Here is a 17,841-nt window from a genome sequence, read left to right on the forward strand (position 1 = left end):
CAGACATATCCAGCTTGTCATGAGGCTTTCCTTGTGTCATTTCAAGTGGTGTGAGATCACTGCACTTACTTTAGTCAACAGACATTTGAAGGTTTGTTAAGAGACCACTTAAGCTCCCATTGATGGGGATAAAAGTTCTTACTAAAGATTTAAAAGGGGGACCCTTATTTCTATGATAATAACAACAATAATAACAATAACATTTATTATTAACCCCTTAACCAGCACCCCCACAAGCCGAAAATGACATACCCAAATTGAAATGGCTTTAGCTTTTCAACCATTTGTTCTACAGGCATAATCCTAGTCTCCTTTGAAAGCAGGTACTTGACAGTTTCTTGTCAAAGAGTCAGAATTACTCATAGAAGTACAGGAACAGTTTAAGAGAAGCTCAAATTTTTGCAATTCGTCCCCTTAGTTTATAAACTATACTCGCAGATTCTTAAAATGTTCCCTCAATTTAACAAATCTCACCCACAGATGAATAAACCGTACCCACGAATTTCCAATCCGTGCGCTCAGATTTGTAAACCAGATTTGTAGACCAGACCATTCTTATATAGTGCATCAGCAAATTTGATAATGATCATGCCAAAATGGTCGTGAGGCTGTATCACCATAAAGCTTTGGCATGATATGAAACTTGGTACCTGTCATCACAAGCATGACCTGAGAGTTCTTGTTTCATCACAGCATTAATTAGCATGCAGTGTCTTTGCTATTATAATCTATGATGACATTTGTGTTTCTTGAGAGACATGGCCACCATTTTGATTACAAGATGTCAAAAAGAATCTGAGGCAGTATCTCTACAGTGCTTTATACTTTTTTTTTTTTTTTTTGCTTAAACAAGTAGATTTTAATCTCATAAAACACTTTATGAGCACTTTTATTTATTGAAGCACTTTTCCAAATGTCTCTTTGTCTTGTGATTCTTTTCTCATACAAATTTATATGTTCAGTCTATGATGCATCCTTATTACTGCTGCTAATGGTAGTGCTGCTGCATTGTGCGTTGTTGTTTTTTGTGTCATTCCCCTCAGGCCTAGCCGTAGTGAATCAAACTGTTTTATTCTGGGGCCTGTTCTTGGCTCAGCCAAGTGAATTGAGAAAGGCCATGCAAGACACAAGGCTACCGGGCGTCTGTCCACCCCTCCTCCTTTGTCCTTCATCCAGAGAAGTGTCCCTCCAGCACAAAGTGCTCAGGGGTACTGTGGGAGGTGATCATGGGGTCCTGTAACAGGGTACACAGTATGTCATTTTTTTTAAATAAATTTTGGTCACACTTTAGTTTAGGGTCAAATTCTCACTATTAACTAACTATTAACTATGCCTTTTGCCTCAATAAACTCCTAATTACTGCTTATTAATAGTTAGTAAGGTAGTTGTTAAGTTTAGGTATTGGGTAGGATTAAAGGGATGTAAAATATGGTAATGCAGAATAAGGCATTACTATGTGCTTTGTAAGTACTAATAAACAGCCAGTATCCTAGTAATATGCATGCTAATAAGTAACTAGTTAATAGTGAGAACTGGGCCCTAAACTAAAGTGTTACTCAACTTTTTTGATTGGAGGAATAGTTTACAGAAAACTTCTGTCATCATTTACTCAACATAATTTACATTATTCACTTAAAATCTTTCCCTTTTCTACAGCTCTTATTCTTGCTTGCATTTAAATGTGAGTCAGTCAATATGTTTACATGGACAACAATATTCAGATAATAACCCGATTAAGACAATACTCTGATTAAGAAACTACCATATATAAACAGAGATTTCTGATTACCTTAATCCGGCTAAAGTCATACTCGAAGTAAACACAAATTGAATTAAGATGTGGAGTATTCCTATTTTAGTCACATTATCGAAGTGCATTATAGACATGTACACACCTTAATCACACTATTAACGTTGTGTGGGAGTTTTCGCAGCATTTAGCAACAGGACACATACACAACACACAGTGTTCAACCGTTTGACAGCAAACAAGAGAGCATAGCTTGAAGCAAGAAGGCACAAATCAAATTCCTCTCATCTCATCACATCTCTCATCCAGTACCTCAGAGTTTGTCGCGGTGGCATGAATTAAATGTTGCAAAATGAAAGTACAGAGGAGGCCTGTTGCTGGAGAATTTGTATCCACCATCATTTATTTGCACATATAGCATGACAAATAATTAACTGCACTTGAAGCTTTTGTAAAATTAAAAATGAAACACTCAAAACTGTATATGGTACCATAACGAAGACAAACTGTATGTTGATACGTGAAATTCTGGAGGGAACGTCTGACGGCGTGGCATGGGGACGTAATGACGTGTGCCATTAATCAATCTATGTTCTGTAACATGTAAAACAGGAGCATGAAAGGATTCTAAAAGCAGCTCATGTAAACACCTTAATCAAAATATTGTCTTATTCAGAATAAGGTCAATAATTAGATTACTGCTGTCCATGTAAACATAGTCTTTGATGACAAAAGTTTTATTTATGGGTCAGTTATCCTTTTGTCTTTCATGCAGAGATTCTGTTCAGGCTTTTTTTACGCCGCTATTGCTGACATTACTAAATCCTGTTTAAACGTAATACTTTTGGGAGAGAGCTAGATTTAGAGGTGGACCAACACATACGAGAAAGGTTGCTTGAAATGGTGAAGTATTGGATTTTAAAATGAGGTCTCTGGACTTGTATCGAAAGTTCTTGAATCAAGATGTGGCCGGTGCCATCGCCAGGAAATGTGACCTTTTTTTTTTTTTTTTTTTTTTTTTTTTTTTTTTTAAGAGACAAAAGGGGGCTTGGCTGTCCACTGCATGTGAAGAAGGAAGACTTAGTGGAAAAGATTAGGCAGTGTGGAACAAATAAGGCAGAAAGCACTTCATGTTTCCCAACTGCCAATACAAACATCCCAGCCGGGGGAAAAAATTTTGTTTTGAATATGGGGTCATTTTGTAATATAATTGTTACATTATTATTATTATTATTATTATTATTATATATTATTTTTGACCATTTGTAGGCATGGCATATTATTCTTTACTAGGGGTGTAACAATATATTGTCACAATATATCGCAATACAAAAATGCAACAGTATCGTATCGTGGATAGTGACTATATGTGTTGTGCATAGTTCACCCAAAATGAAAATTACTGTGTGAGGAAAAAAATTCAAGTTTACAGAGTTTTAGTGTCAGTACTACAATAAACTACTTTATATAATGTTGAATGTAATGCATAATAATGCAATAGGGGAATATTTGTGGGTCCTGATAATGCCACATGACTTATGTTACCAGTAAAAACGTGGCCTAGATTATTTTAAATATATCTAGTCAGTGACAGAGTGCAAACATATTCATCTAAAATAAATTTGTTTCCGCGTTAGAATCATGAATATTTTTATTCTGGTATCATATATACTGAGCATTGGGTTACCAGCACCAAGTCCAAGCTTATTCATTTCCACTGACAATGTAATACCAAATTTTGCATTTTAATCAACAGTACATTTTTTGTTATCCTTTTACCACGTCTTGAAGTATCGCAATTATATCGTATCGTGAGTTCAGTATCGTGACACATATCGAACTGTGACATGAGGGTATTGTAACACCCCTATTCTTTACTGAGAAATGGATGTTACCATCTTGGGAAAGTTTTTTTTTTTTTTTTTTTTTTTTTTCTCAGCAAAATCAGCATTGCTACTAAATAGTCTGAGGGTACAGAAATGCATATACATTTATAGGTTTTACAGGTACATCTTTTTTAGTATTTAATATTAATTTAATACTGCATTCAGAGACGTCTAACAAAGTTGCCGTCACCTGATCTACTGGTCTTTGAATCTCAGAGAAACCAGTTGTGAAATTAGGAGGGCCTTTTCTAGAGAATTCACATGGCATTGAATTACAGTTTAAAAAAAAAAAAAGGAACAAAAGGGGGTTGTAATACAGCCTTGCTTTGTGAAGTTTTATTGTAGTACTGAAGGTTGTAGTACGTTTTATGCTAGCACTTGTATCATGTTTTTTTTTAGTATAATATGCTATGGTCTGGTTCTAATGCATTTCAGTGTTGGACACTGAAGGAGATATATGATATATCTCCCTATAGCACCCTGTTAAAGCAAATGATTATGGCAGTTATGTCTCAACAATACAATTTAAGATGCTTTATTTGCGGATGCCTTGACAAGTTTTCATTTGAGGATGCCTTTTGCACTTTCTTTTCTTTCTTTTTTTTTTTTTTGTCTGCACGGGAGAATTATTAATGCCACTTATGCATTTAGACCACCTTATATTTATTTAGCCAAGTCGGGGGGAAAATTTTGGGGTTTTTAGTGCTGCTTTCAGGCAGTAGGTATCACGATAAACTGTCTGCATGGTTTCTTTTAAAGACAAAAGTGGTGGACAAAACATTGTTTATGAAACATAGCATCCATCTTGCTTAAAGCCGTGAGATTCCAAAAACACTATGGATTATTGTGTCAGACATTGCTAGTACAGGAGTGACTCCTGTATTTTGTACACACAGAGCATTCATTTTGTTTATACACTTACACATTTAAATGTGTTTCTTTCCCAAACATTACAGTAAACTGTACATGAACTTTTAGAGATTATTGCTATGACAACAGCAGTGTTTACCTGTCCTTTGTGTGAAAGAAGATTTTGTCTCCTCCTAAACAGAATAGCAATTTAGATGTTTTCATTGCAGTGTTTTTCAAGTGGTTTGCAACATGTGCTTAGACAGATACATTTGCTTTGTTGGCAACAACCAGGTTGAGAAGAGAAGAACAACACTAAAAAGACACGCTTCCTCTAGGTAGTTATTGTCTACTAATTATTACAAGCAGTAAATACATAAATCACAGAAGAATTCTGTGATGTTTTGTTTTCAACATTTATAATAATAATACATGTTTCTTGAGCAGCAAATCAGCATATTAGAATGATTTCTGAAGGATCATGTGACACTGAAGACTGGAGTAATGATGCTAAAAATTCAGCTTTGCCAACACAGGAATAAATTGAATTTTCAAATATATTCAAATAGAAAGCAGTTACTATTTTAAATTGTAAAAATATTTCACAATATTACTGTTTTACTGTATTTTGAATCAAATAAATGTAGCCTTGGTGAGCAGAAGAGACTTCTTTTTTTTAAAAATCTTACCGATCTATAACTTTTGAATGGTAGTGTATGTTCAGAAGGTCTTCCAGGTTTGTGGAATTGCACACACGGACCAGCCACCAGTCATGAGACTATCACTGAAAACTGAGACCAACACAGTATTTGATCACTGGTTTTACACAAATAATTTCACTTAAATGTTTTCACAACATTGCATTTCTAATGAACTCCTGCCAAACACATTATTATTCAGTGAATTATCATTCAGTGAATCTTTTCATCCATGCATCTTTTGTCTTTCAGACACATTAAAATGTACAAATTTAAAATATACAAACGAAGGCGTAGGACATACAGCGTAAGCTTGTTGAAGAATACAAAAGTACAGTTTTGGCAGAAGCGCTTGGAAGGCGATCATTTGTTTATATAAACAACATTGTTTATATACATTTACAATTTTTTTTCGAAAATGACTGATTGTTTCGCTAGATAAGACCCTTATTCCTCGTCTGGTATCGTTTAAAGCCCTTTGAAGCTGCACTGAAACTGTAATTTTGACCTTCAACCGTTTGGAGGCCATTGAAGTCCATTATAAGGAGAATAATCCTGGAATGTTTTCATCAAAAACCTTAATTTATTTTCGACTGAAGAAAGAAAGACATGAACATCTTGGATGACATGGGGGTGAGTAAATTATCAGGAAAATTTTATATGAAAGTGAACTAATCCTTTAACAGCTCTGGTCGAGCTGTGATATAAACAAAACGCTATTGGCCATTTTAAAAAAGGAGAGGAGCTGTTCGATATGTCCCGCCCTGTCTTCCTGTTTCAGTGGAAAGTACGTCAACACATTGAAAAATGTTGCGCGTTCCAAGGCACTTCAGTGGGCCTTTAAGTAATAGTAATAGTAACAAGGCATGAAAGCAATGTCTCAGCGAGACAAATGTGTTTGGCGAAGCCCATCCTACTGCTAAACAAATGTCTTCGATAGACATTCCGCTTTCCCATGCTCATGAGGAAGCCATACCCCTTATAGAATGGGCTCAAATTAGTGTTGTCACGATACTGGAATTTCTAACTTCGATACGATATTTTGAAAAATATCGATATTCGATAGCATTTTAGATACCACGGGGAAAACTGACATATATACTGCCATACAGATATTTTTATTATCTTATAATTTTTTGATAATTTGGGTCATTTTGTTGCAATAGCTTTCTCAAAGCACAGGGAATTATTATTATTATTATTATTATTTTAAGACAAGTAAACAGTCAGTAATAAAAAAAGAACAAATAAACAAATTGCAAAATAGCACAAATAAATAGATTAGAATAAAGAGACAAATTAAATAAACATGACTAAGTTTTTCAGGTGGTCTAACAGTAGGCTAGTGTTCAGGTAAGATACACTACAGAAATAAAATAAAGTTGTTAAATGGAAAAATAAATAAAATTAAATACAGATTAATGTTTATAATTAAAGTTACAAGAGCAGCAAGTGATATTGTTTTTGTCTTTTTTTTTTTTTTAATTAACATGACAGACAGGGGCAGGATTATTAGGCTGCTGTCACTTTAAGAGTTTATGCACGGATCCATTATGGTTACACAACATGTGCTGTCTTAACTATTTACGTTCCCAAACTGACTGTGTTTACCTGAATACTCACCAAGGGTATTTTGACATAATGTTGTGTATATTTGGCCGTTTAAGCGCAATAAGCCATTAAAAACAACTTAATTTGGTACTCGCGAGCTGTTTGAGAGGCGCTTTATGTGCGCCACATGTATAGATCAGTGGTGCGTGTGAATGTGAATCCTGCGGGAATGAGAAAAATTATGTGCAATAGAAGCACCGAAGTGAATGAGATGAGTGAGTGAGAGGAAGCGGGTGTGTGCCAAACTGTAAATTTTCTTTATTATCTGTTTTGCTATGAAAGACTGATATAGTAGCTACATATACTTTGAGCCTGGAGGGCACACGGCCGCCATCCAAACACTCCTGCAAGAAAGATAGGATAACTGGAGTCGGGCAATTCACAGGATCCACACTCTGTGAGCTACACCAGCTCTCAAAGACTTTCCACTTATGAGCATATACTCTTGTTTATTCGCAGACCGCCCCTTTTCAACAGCATTATTGTGTCTGCTGTATCAGCTCAGAATGCCCTAATTTTACGAGCAGAGGTTCACACACTTCTCACAAAATGCGCAACATAGGTAATAATTCTCTAGGATCTACACTTCTAAGCTGTACATGCAGTGCTCAACTAAGTCCAGTACCTAGCAATACTATGACGAGGGCCCTGGCGTCGCCTCAGCCCTTCCATTATGTGTCATTACCTCTATGAGAATGACTCAACAAGGTCTGCTTAAAGCGACTGTGTGTTAGAGACACTGATGAATCTGCCTTCTTACTGTAAACTCCATAATCAGAAAATCCCTCATCACAGGCGCTTCCTGAAGTTTGCTTGTCACACTGAAGGGGATCGGCTCAGAAGTGTCACCTGCTCTATGTGCTGAATCAACGGCAAGAAAGGCTTCTTGCATACATTCTCTTAAAGGAATAAGATTCTGAGGCAGTGTTTCTCAGTGCCGCTTTATATAGGGAGCGAGCCCGCTCCTATTTCATGTGCTTGAACACCATTAGCCATTGTAGAACAACAGCGTTATTGAATGAGGCTTCAGTATTTTCTCAGTGAAAGGTGTTTCCCCGTAGCGCCAGCTCTGTTGTAATGTCAAGTGAAACAAAATCAAAAGGGAACATGAGAAGCATGATCCTGCAGTACAAGAGGCTGCAGTTTCAGAACTGCAGTCCTAGGATTGCATTTCTAGGACCCACTTGCATTTTTTTTTTTTTTTGTATGTACCAGCAGTTTATACTATTTTATAGCACTTACTATTCAATTCTGTATTTGTATTATTCATTTTCAGGAATGATTCACTGTTTTAATTATTTAAATGTAATGGATATATTCTCCTAAGCAGCCCCTAACCCTAAACATAACCAATGGTAACCCTCTTGAAATACTTAGCCAATTTGTTTCAATATATAAGACCCTATATTCTGGTTTTAAAATACGTTTTCTTGGAAAGAAAGACTATTTTTTGTTTATGTATGAGACTTCCTATTTATTAGTCACAGCACAGCATGGCGCTTCTCATCTGATATGCAGCTGACTTAAAGGTGAAGTATGTAATTTTTTTATGTTACAATAAATTATCTTAACCCAGTTTATTGTTCATTACACTAGTATTAGTATGCCATTCATGGGTTTATCCCCCTCAAAATCAGGCACCATTAAAAAATTGAGTGGTCTGCTCAGATCTCTTTCCATCAGATCTCAACCAATAGCAAGAGTTTGGGCTATAGGCTGTAGCAGGCTGAGGTGTTTAGAGGGGTAGGACCATAGCTGATGGGTTACATGGGAAAAGACATTCTGCTTAGTTTAAGCAGTAAGTGTAAGCCAAAATTCTCTACATTTAGACCTTCAAAGATCAAACAGGTCCTGAACACATGCTACAATGGATGCTTCAATACCATACATGCATAATCAGATGCACCAGTTTATAATGTTTACATTGTTTCCAGTGTGGATAGCTTCAAATAGTAATGCTGTGTCATGTTAAAATTTGGTGCAGACGGATTGGATTGGTTCATTAGACACATTCACTCTAGACAGAGTGTTAGCCTACTCAGTTGCTTAATTATGACACGTAGCAACACAGCTAAAAGTATTCCAAATATGTTGGACCTTTTATTGAAAGTAGCCTAATTTTACCTGTTGAGACATGCCTTCAAAAGCACCCATAAAAGTTGAGGGGGGAGGGAGGTGTAATGTGCGAAAGGGCCATTTGCAAGGTTGTTTAAAAATATGCTTTATTATTGTAATTCTGACAGGTGCCACTAGTTTCACAGAAACTACATACTTCCCCTTTAACAAAGTGCAGTAAATGGTAAAACTATTTTAAAACTATTTCTAACTAGTGTGTTTATGCTTGTGTTAAAGGGGTGGTTCACTGTTTTTTTTTTTTTCTAGGCTTGATTGTGTTTATGGGGCGCAGTTTAACATGTCTTAATGCTTTGTTTTTAACAAAAAACGCTGTATTTTTCATATGTTTTACTTTTATGCTACACCGCTGTTTCCCTTCTCCTAAAAACGCTCTGTTGAGTTCCTGGTTCTATGAAGCCCCTCCCTCAGAAATACGCAATGGACTGAGATTGGTTAGCTGGCCCTGTGTATTGTGATTCGCTGTCCGGAATACGTTGTCATGATTCACGTTGTCCGGAAACGGCACGTTACCATTACTGGCAAACACAGCATGTACTTCGGTCAAAGTCCAGTCTTTGCTTCGGTGGAAATGTAAATAATAATGGCATCAATATTGCCATATCAATTTGAGCCAGAATCAGACCCAGATAGCAGTAATGATGAAAAGCGTCAAGCAGAACCTCTACAAGCACGGCTTTTAATGGACATTTATGAATGTTAAGTATTTTTGTTTGTATTTGTGTCAAAGTGTTTAGATATGCTGTCACTTGTAAATGTTACTGCTGCCCCTTAGTGTTCTGATTAAAGCTTTACTGTAGCTGAATACATGAGTAGTAGCATTTTTGTAAAGATATTGTTTAATTTATAGCATGAATGAGCAGGTGGGTAAACACAACATAAAAACCGCAATGAAACAATGCTGTACGCTGATAACAGAAACGCCAAACAAACACCAACAGAAGTTCGCTGGTGTGATTACATAGAAGTTCGTTGGTGTTTGGCGTTTGTTGAAGTATGAAATAGAATTTAGCTAACTGGCTAGCGAAGCCAAACTGCGTTGGTTTTTGTTTACGTCCCAGAAACTATATAACTTTATAAAAAAATAAGACATACTTACAGGTTGGGGCCCATAAACAGAAGCTTCTGCTCTGCTTTTAAAATGGGCACTGCCCCATCTTTCAGTAATAGCCTTTGAGCAAATCTAGCATTGAACTCGTGTAGATTCTGGAAGCTGTCTTCCGTAAAATGTGCAGCACAGACAGCTAAATTAGCATTATAATGGTCAGGAACCATATTAAACCTAAATTTTAAACATTGTTCCCGAAGTCCAGCGTCCCTAGGAAGATGACTTGTATGTACGCGACATGGCCTCACCCACTTTGTTGCTTGTTCCTGGGTGCAGTGTTTATGTTAATTACAGGGTTTATGATGTCACCAACCTGGGAAGAAGCTCGTTGTAGTCCAAAACCAGTCGTTTTTGTAGGCATTAAATGCCATAACTTTAAAAGACAATATCTCCATTTGCATTGAACTTTCAGCGCTGTAACTTTGCAGATACTGTTTATGCTCAAGCAGAAACATTACACACTAACTAAAGTTAAAAAAGTGAAATCGCAATAAACCACCCCTTTAATAAATTAATAAAATAATAGTATAAAAAAGTATGAAAACAGATACCAGTTTACAACATCTAGCAGCATAATGAACTTTTTGCACAGCTAAAATAACTGAAACGGCTGACATTGAAAGCCTTGCACATTCAAGTTTAAAAAGGCCGCACACACTATTACATTAAAAATAAGGTGGGAAGATAATAAAAATTGAATAATTTCTGTGGGTCTAGTCTTTGCACCTATTTCTTTCAAGTTTGAATCTGGTCTCCTCTGTTGGAGTAGAATTGGCTAGGAGGCATTGTCACAGAAAACTAGGGTCCTAGAAATGCGGTCCTGAAACTGCAGCCTTGGGTATTGCAGCATTATACTATTGAAAAACATGGCTGAAAGCTATGAGGTTTTACTAGAGCACTGAGGGAAAATTACATTTTCATTCAGCCTGTTTGCCTTTTTTTTTTTTTTTTTTTACTCAGACTAGCATGCTGGATTAGATGTTTGGCAATCGCCTCTCTCCCATCCTCTACGCAAGGTCTGCATTACTGAAGCTTTTCTCATGCTTCTCATCCAGAATTTTTAAATCACTTACACCCTTCTGCTCACTTTTATTAGACAGAGCATGTAGACCTCGGGGAGAATGAGAAACAAAACATTTCCATGTCAGAGAAAAGCAAATACTTTCCTCCTGTGCAGTCAGGTTGGAAACTGTTGCTATAGTAACAGTAAAAGGCCAACCTACTGTGTCAGACTGAATAGTGATAAGGATGCTGAGAGCTCCAGGTTTAATTATTTTCCCACATTTCAACCTTCAACATTGCAAGTAAATCATTCACATATGCAACTAAATAATTGTTAGCAAATAGTTGTTAGATTTCACACTAGATTGAGGTTAAGAATAAGTTTAGCACAGATACATTTTCACTGCGTGTTATGTCCTTTGACTGCATTAGAGTGCATACACACTAGAATGCTCTGATCCTCTAATTGTGCAGCTCTAGCTTATGCATTTCTTCCTGTCAAACTCAATCAATAAAAGATTGCAATCTCAATTTAAACACCCACACAATCTTATTCCTAAATGTCAGCTGTACAGCTATGTCTATTAAACCTTTGACAAGTATGACCACAGCGGAACATTCAAATTGGCATTCACTCTGCGATGACCTAGAGAGAGCATTTATCATATATAGGCAGGGGCAGACTTAGTGATTTGGGGGGCCCCAACACACCATCTATGCACCCTTTTATCTTAGTTTGGTTAGTTTAGTTTGAACTTTTCCATCAATGTGGAAATTCTCCTTTGGCTTCTCATAAAAAAATACAATTCTACACATACACAATACATCAAAAATAAAAAGTTATTCTCACAAAGAGTTGCTTACCCTTCATTTAATATTCTAACTGTGACTGGTGATAAGGAATGTTTTTACATATTTTTAAGAAGTTTTGGGATCTTATACCTTCTTCCAGATGGAAGCATTACAAATTCTGAGTTAAGTGTGTGTGTGTGTGGAGTCAGATACAACCCTTTTTGCACTTCTGTGTATTGCCAGCAAATACAGTTTATCAACCTATTATTATTTTTTTCTGCCATTCTCACTATCCTTTGCAACTTATTCTTATTCATCACTCCTAAGTTACCATACCAGGCTGTACTATTAATTACACTACTCTCAACATGACTTTTATATACCATTTTCCAAATGGATTGACTAACATCAAAATTCTTCAGTTTACAAATAAGAAACAACCTTTGACTTGCTTTCCTTAAAATACTACATTCTACATTCTCACCAAAAATAAACCTTGTATCCAAATATGTTCCCAAATATAGTAACCCTTATTTTGCTATTTTGCTGTCTCTCTCAAAACACTCAACCTTTTTTGATGTATTTTTTAATTGTGAAAAAAAAAAATAATGGAAAAAAAAAAATAATGAAAAAAAAAAATTATCTGGGAAGACACATTCCTCTAATTATTATAACACCTCTGCTGAACATATCTAAACAGTTACCAAAGATGAGACAACAGTTTTGACAATACGCTTGCCACTGTCGGCTAATCTTTTCCAGGCCTGCTACCAGAATGTCTACACTGCACAATATATCTCTTATTCGCATCGCATCTACACTTGAGAGGATTCTTGAGCATACGGAATCTAGCACTGAACAAAAACTCTGACGCTTTGAGCGGTGAGTGGATTCTGACTAACTTAAGCACCTCTGATTGGCCATTGCGTTCAAGAGATCAACAGATATGTCTGTGATTGGCTACATTGTTTAACGCTGCAAAAAACGTTGTAAATAGAAACCCTTGGGCAAATACAAATACGTATGCTGTACGTATTGCTGTATATGTATGTGTCGTGTTGTTCATGGACTACACTCACTGGCACATTGTCATTTTTGAAGCCATGAGAGCGGTAAAATTGATCCCTTTGTCTGGCAGGAGAAGGGCTGCTGTAACACACTGGCTGATAGTAGTGGAAAAAGAAGAGACTTTGGGGAGTTTGGCCACAATCCTTTATTCTGTTTCAGAATAATAACACTAATAGGATAAGAATGAGACCGACTAATATTAGCATAGATGGCATTCCTCTTATGATGTAATAAGTAAATCGGATGTTATGGGAAGTGTTCCCGGTTCCAGTTGACCTAATTTATGCAGCCCAATAATCCTTTAAGGGATTTGAATTATTGGAATATGATAGTGTGTTATGTGTATGGCAGGTTAAAGAGATGGGTCTTTAATCTAGATTTAACTGACAGAATGTGTCTGAATGCCGAACAATGCTAGGAAGACTGTTCCAGAGTTTGGGCGCTAAACAGGAAAAGGATCTAACGCCTGCAGTCAAAATTGATATTCTTCAACTGGCCAGAATTTTGAGATTGCAGTAGACGTGAAGGAATACAGTGTGATAGGAGTTCACTCAAGTATTAAGGAGCTAAACCATTCAGCATGAATGAACTTTTCTGCATTTGACATTAAGAACATATGTTGTAATTTAGATATATTTTTAAGATGGAAAAAATGCAGTTTTACAAATCAAAATGTGGCTATCAAATAACACACCCAGGTTCCTAACTGACTTGACAGAGCAGCCATTAAGTGTTAGACAGTATTCTATGCTATTACATCCAGAGGTTTTTGGTCCAATTATTAAATTTTTTCAAAATTTAGTAGTATGAAATTTACTAGTCATCCATTGTCGATAATGTCGGCTGATTGTTTCAGCCCTAATTGTGGCAGTAGAGTGTAGCATATGAAATATTTTATTTATTTTATTTTTATTTACATAATTTATTTTGGAGGCACAATACATTGTTTGCCATCTTGTAGTTTTGTACTTTTATATCCAACCAGCTGCCATTCAAGAGTTCATGAGATGAATGCTTACCATATCAAAGTTTAAATCTCAGTATTCAGCAATCACAGTATTTGTCACAAAACCTGATTTTTGACAAAATTGTGCAGCCCTGATGTGAAGTTTGCAGTTCCAGTATTGGGTAGGAGCAACACAGCAACTTTTTAATCTTGTTTTATAATGGTTGTGCCCTGAAGCATTGCATTTAACCTCAGGATGCTTGGGGTAGGCTGTACCTGTAATTAGTGCTCTGTAAGCTACTGCTACATGGCAGGTAACCATGTAACATCTCATTAGTGAGGTAACTTGAGTTGCTCTTGGACTGGAGATTATAGATTTAGTAAACTCCCTAGAGCAGTGCTTCCTAAATTTTCAAGACAGTGAACCTTGTCTTTTTCAAGGTAAGAATTTCACGCACCCCCATGAGTCATAATACTGATAAATACTACTGATATTTTTTAGTGATATGAATGGAATGCTTTAAGGTTCATAACATTTTGAAAAATGGCCGTCGGCCAGTGTCGGGGCATTTTTGAGTATCGGTCGGCTTAGTTTTTCCTTATGTTTCAAACCGTTAGCTTTTTTTGGGCTGATTCAGCATGTTGTATAGGCGTCGGGCTCGAGAATAAAAGCGATGAAAGTGAGCAAAGAAGTCAAGATGGCACAGACAGAAGGCTGTTATAATTTTACGTCATCTTGCCGAGCATTCGGATGCACAAATATTTTCATAATAACATGAGCCCAAGGCTGTAACCATGTCTTGAACATTGGGGGGACCAATTTTTCATAAAGCCTAAAGAAACAGAACAATGAAGGAAATTCTAGGTCTCATTCTAGTTGGGAAATAATCATTTTGAACTATTTGCAAATAAAATTTGCATTAAAATATGCATATGTGCACTTTTATTTGTATGCCTAATGTGTCGAAAACGTAAAATGTTTCTTGTCTCTTCACACTCAGGAATTACATGAATCATGTAAATGCATATTTTCAATTCAAAATGGCCATATTTGAGAAAAAAAAAAAAAAAAAAAGTCAAGTAGTTTGCATCACTGGATGTCACTGTCGGTTGTTTAACATTTCTATCGCAAAACAGTTCACACGTATTTAATGTTTCGCTATTTACATCATACCTCACTCTCTTTCAACATTAAACTGACACTTAGCGCTGGAATTTACGCTCTGCTTCTGTGACCATTAAACCCCGCCCACTTTGATTTGATTGGCCATCTCAATCATTTTGACATTGATGAGTGCTGTTAGACCGCTGAGGCAGACCAGACTAAAAAATGTAAATTTTAAACATTTTTGTCATCCTAACAAGAGCAGTGCAAGAATTTCAAATATTGGGGGGGACAATTTGGCCATTTCTAATTATTGGAGGGGACTTGGTGTCTATGGTGGTTACGGCCCTGCATGAGCTGACTGGAATGAAGAAAGTGATCAGTGTGATTAATATTCAAAATGGTAAGCAAGCTGCTTTGTTTATGGTTTATCTGCAGTCCTAATTTCAGTTTCCCTTTTTGATTGATGAAAAAAGACTATTGATACCTGCTGATGTAGACAGATATTTACTTACATGCAGCCGCAGAACGCAGGTGCTAGTTGACAACACGTGCCTTTAGCCCTTTTGGTGTGTTCAAGCACTGCTTTTTGGCCGAGACGCAGCAGACGAGAGGCGACAACACAGTCAGCTTTTGTCACCATTAGTTCTTTGACGTCGGCTTGGTGTGTCCCGGGCTTTAGTCTCAGCCTCATTGACAGCAGTGCAGGTTGGTGCTACTCTCTCTTTGTGTATGATGCCAGTCACAGCAGGACTGAACTTATGCTTGGCAGATGGCAGTGCCTACTGTGCCATGCACACAGTCTTTTCTAGATCCCAGAACAATGCAACTCACTTTGTAGGACTGCTGCTTGTTGGTACAAGGTTGTGTATTCTGTTTTGCTGGTCTTGGATTCAGGTTTACTTCAGATTAAACCTTTTTGTCTTTTATTATTTCTTACTTTCTTTTAGAACAATAACCATTTTCCAACTTTGTACTGAAAAAAAGAAAAGAAAAAGAAAATCGATCTTTTACATACAAGGAGTCATTTTACTATGAAAACATACTGTAATTTTCAGAACTCAAAACTAACTTGTCAGTCCAAAAGCAATTTTTATTGAAATCAAGTTGCCAAAATGACTTGTTTCCTACTTTCAGGTTTTTATTACATAATAGAGAGGAATATATCAGCACAAGACTGCGTGCACAGACCAGCACCTACCTTGACATCCTTGCCCCAACCCACTGCTGCGTTATATTGAAAACAAAAGAACTACTAGAACAGGATCACTGGACTAAACATAACATTACCTTCCAAAGAATCCTGTTGTTAAGAAAAGTGCCTGTTTATTTTCAACTGTCTCAGTAGGGCTTTATTTGTTTGTTTAGTTCATTTTACTGTGTATACTTTCTTAAACCAGCTGCAATTCTACACATGCTTTGCAAACAGACTTTAACAGAAAGATATGGACCTGGTAGCAATGCTGCAACATTTAAGTGACCGTGTTAATTCTAATGCCTGTTCTGTGATCAGTGATTGTTTTGATATGTGAGGAGGACTCTTGTACAGTCCAGGGCCGGCGCTACCTATAGGCAGAGCAGGCAATTGCCTAGGGCCTCGGGTTTTGAGGAGGGGCCTCCATAACCGCAACATCCCCTGGACGCTAGTCCACCAGTCAAGAGGGGAGCAAAATACTAGCTTCTTTGTTCATTGGATATAGCTGAATTGTCACTTAATGTTGAACCAATATGTCGCCTTGTCAGAGTGGGTCCGATGTACTCGCCAAAACGAACACATCCTGTGGGTGATGCGAAGCAAAATGCTAAGCTTGCCATAAAAAGCAAAAGTAATGGTTATGAATGTGATAAAAACAGCAAGGAGACATTTTAATTGTTTATTAATAAACTAGTATTTTCTGAATCAGTGTCAGCTGCAAAGATAAAGTTGATGAAGTTGTTGCTTTAAGTTGTTTCTATATTAATTTGGAGAGTAACGGTAAAATTATAACAATATAAAAATATTAAAGAGGGGAGAAGAGTCCCTGGTACAGTCAGACATTTGTTTATTGTAGGGCTGGTCCGAATACCATTTTTTGAGCTTCGAAGCTCGGTAGTAATCAGCACCGAATATTCGAAGCTTCAGCGGGAGGGGGCTGAAGATACTGTTCTCTCTAATAAAGGCATGTGTAACGAGTCGAAATATGGTGTGGCCCCTTAAGAGCTGCGCGCTCTCGGTTGAAGTGTCTCGGAATGACTCGAGCACCGCATGTATGTGGGTTATTTCTGTTTTTCTGTTGCTCATTTAAAGTTATTTTCTTTATTAAGTAACGCTGTGGATGGCATAGCATTTACGACGGACAGTTACACGTGTTTCATGGGGAATAAGCGCCAGTTGTGAAATGTCAATCGCTTTTGTGAAGTCTGTCTGGTATCAATAACTTAAGCTAAGTGAGCTAACGTTATCCCTATTTGCTCCGTACACAACGCGTTACAGCAGGAATCTCTGTGTGTTTGTCTGCCTGTTTGCATTTTGATTATGTCGAGAACACGTTCAGAATTAATAAACTTTTAATAAACTACAGAACAGCGTGAGCCGGAAGCGGCGCGCCTCACGCGGGCAGGGCTTATATGCTCCGAGAACGGACACTGCACTAGTGATATAAAACACAGGTCTGTTAAGAGCAATACTTTTAAAAAGGTAGCCTAACATGTTTCTGACAAACAAATCGCTCCCAAATCAGAAATCAGCAGCACAGTAATTACTGACACAGTAAAGGGTAGGCTATTTTAATAAAAAACGAACGAAAAATAAATGAACGAACGGTAATAAATAAAGAACACGCCGTCCCAGTAAAATCTCACGTTTTAGTTTTAACAGCTATATTTCGCAGTAGATTCATTTAGACTGATAATA

The 17,841-nt window shown here is 36.9% G+C and overlaps 1 protein-coding gene across 4 annotated transcripts in view; it reads left to right on the forward strand.

Moving 5' to 3' along the window:
* The window catches only part of dennd4c (DENN/MADD domain containing 4C), an 86,898-nt gene that overhangs the window by 8,164 nt on the left and 60,893 nt on the right, over positions 1-17,841 (forward strand). The gene's annotated exons all lie outside the window — the stretch shown is intronic.

The sequence above is a fragment of the Ctenopharyngodon idella genome, chromosome 7 (assembly GCF_019924925.1).
Source record: "Ctenopharyngodon idella isolate HZGC_01 chromosome 7, HZGC01, whole genome shotgun sequence".
Taxonomy (NCBI): Eukaryota; Metazoa; Chordata; class Actinopteri; order Cypriniformes; family Xenocyprididae; genus Ctenopharyngodon; species Ctenopharyngodon idella.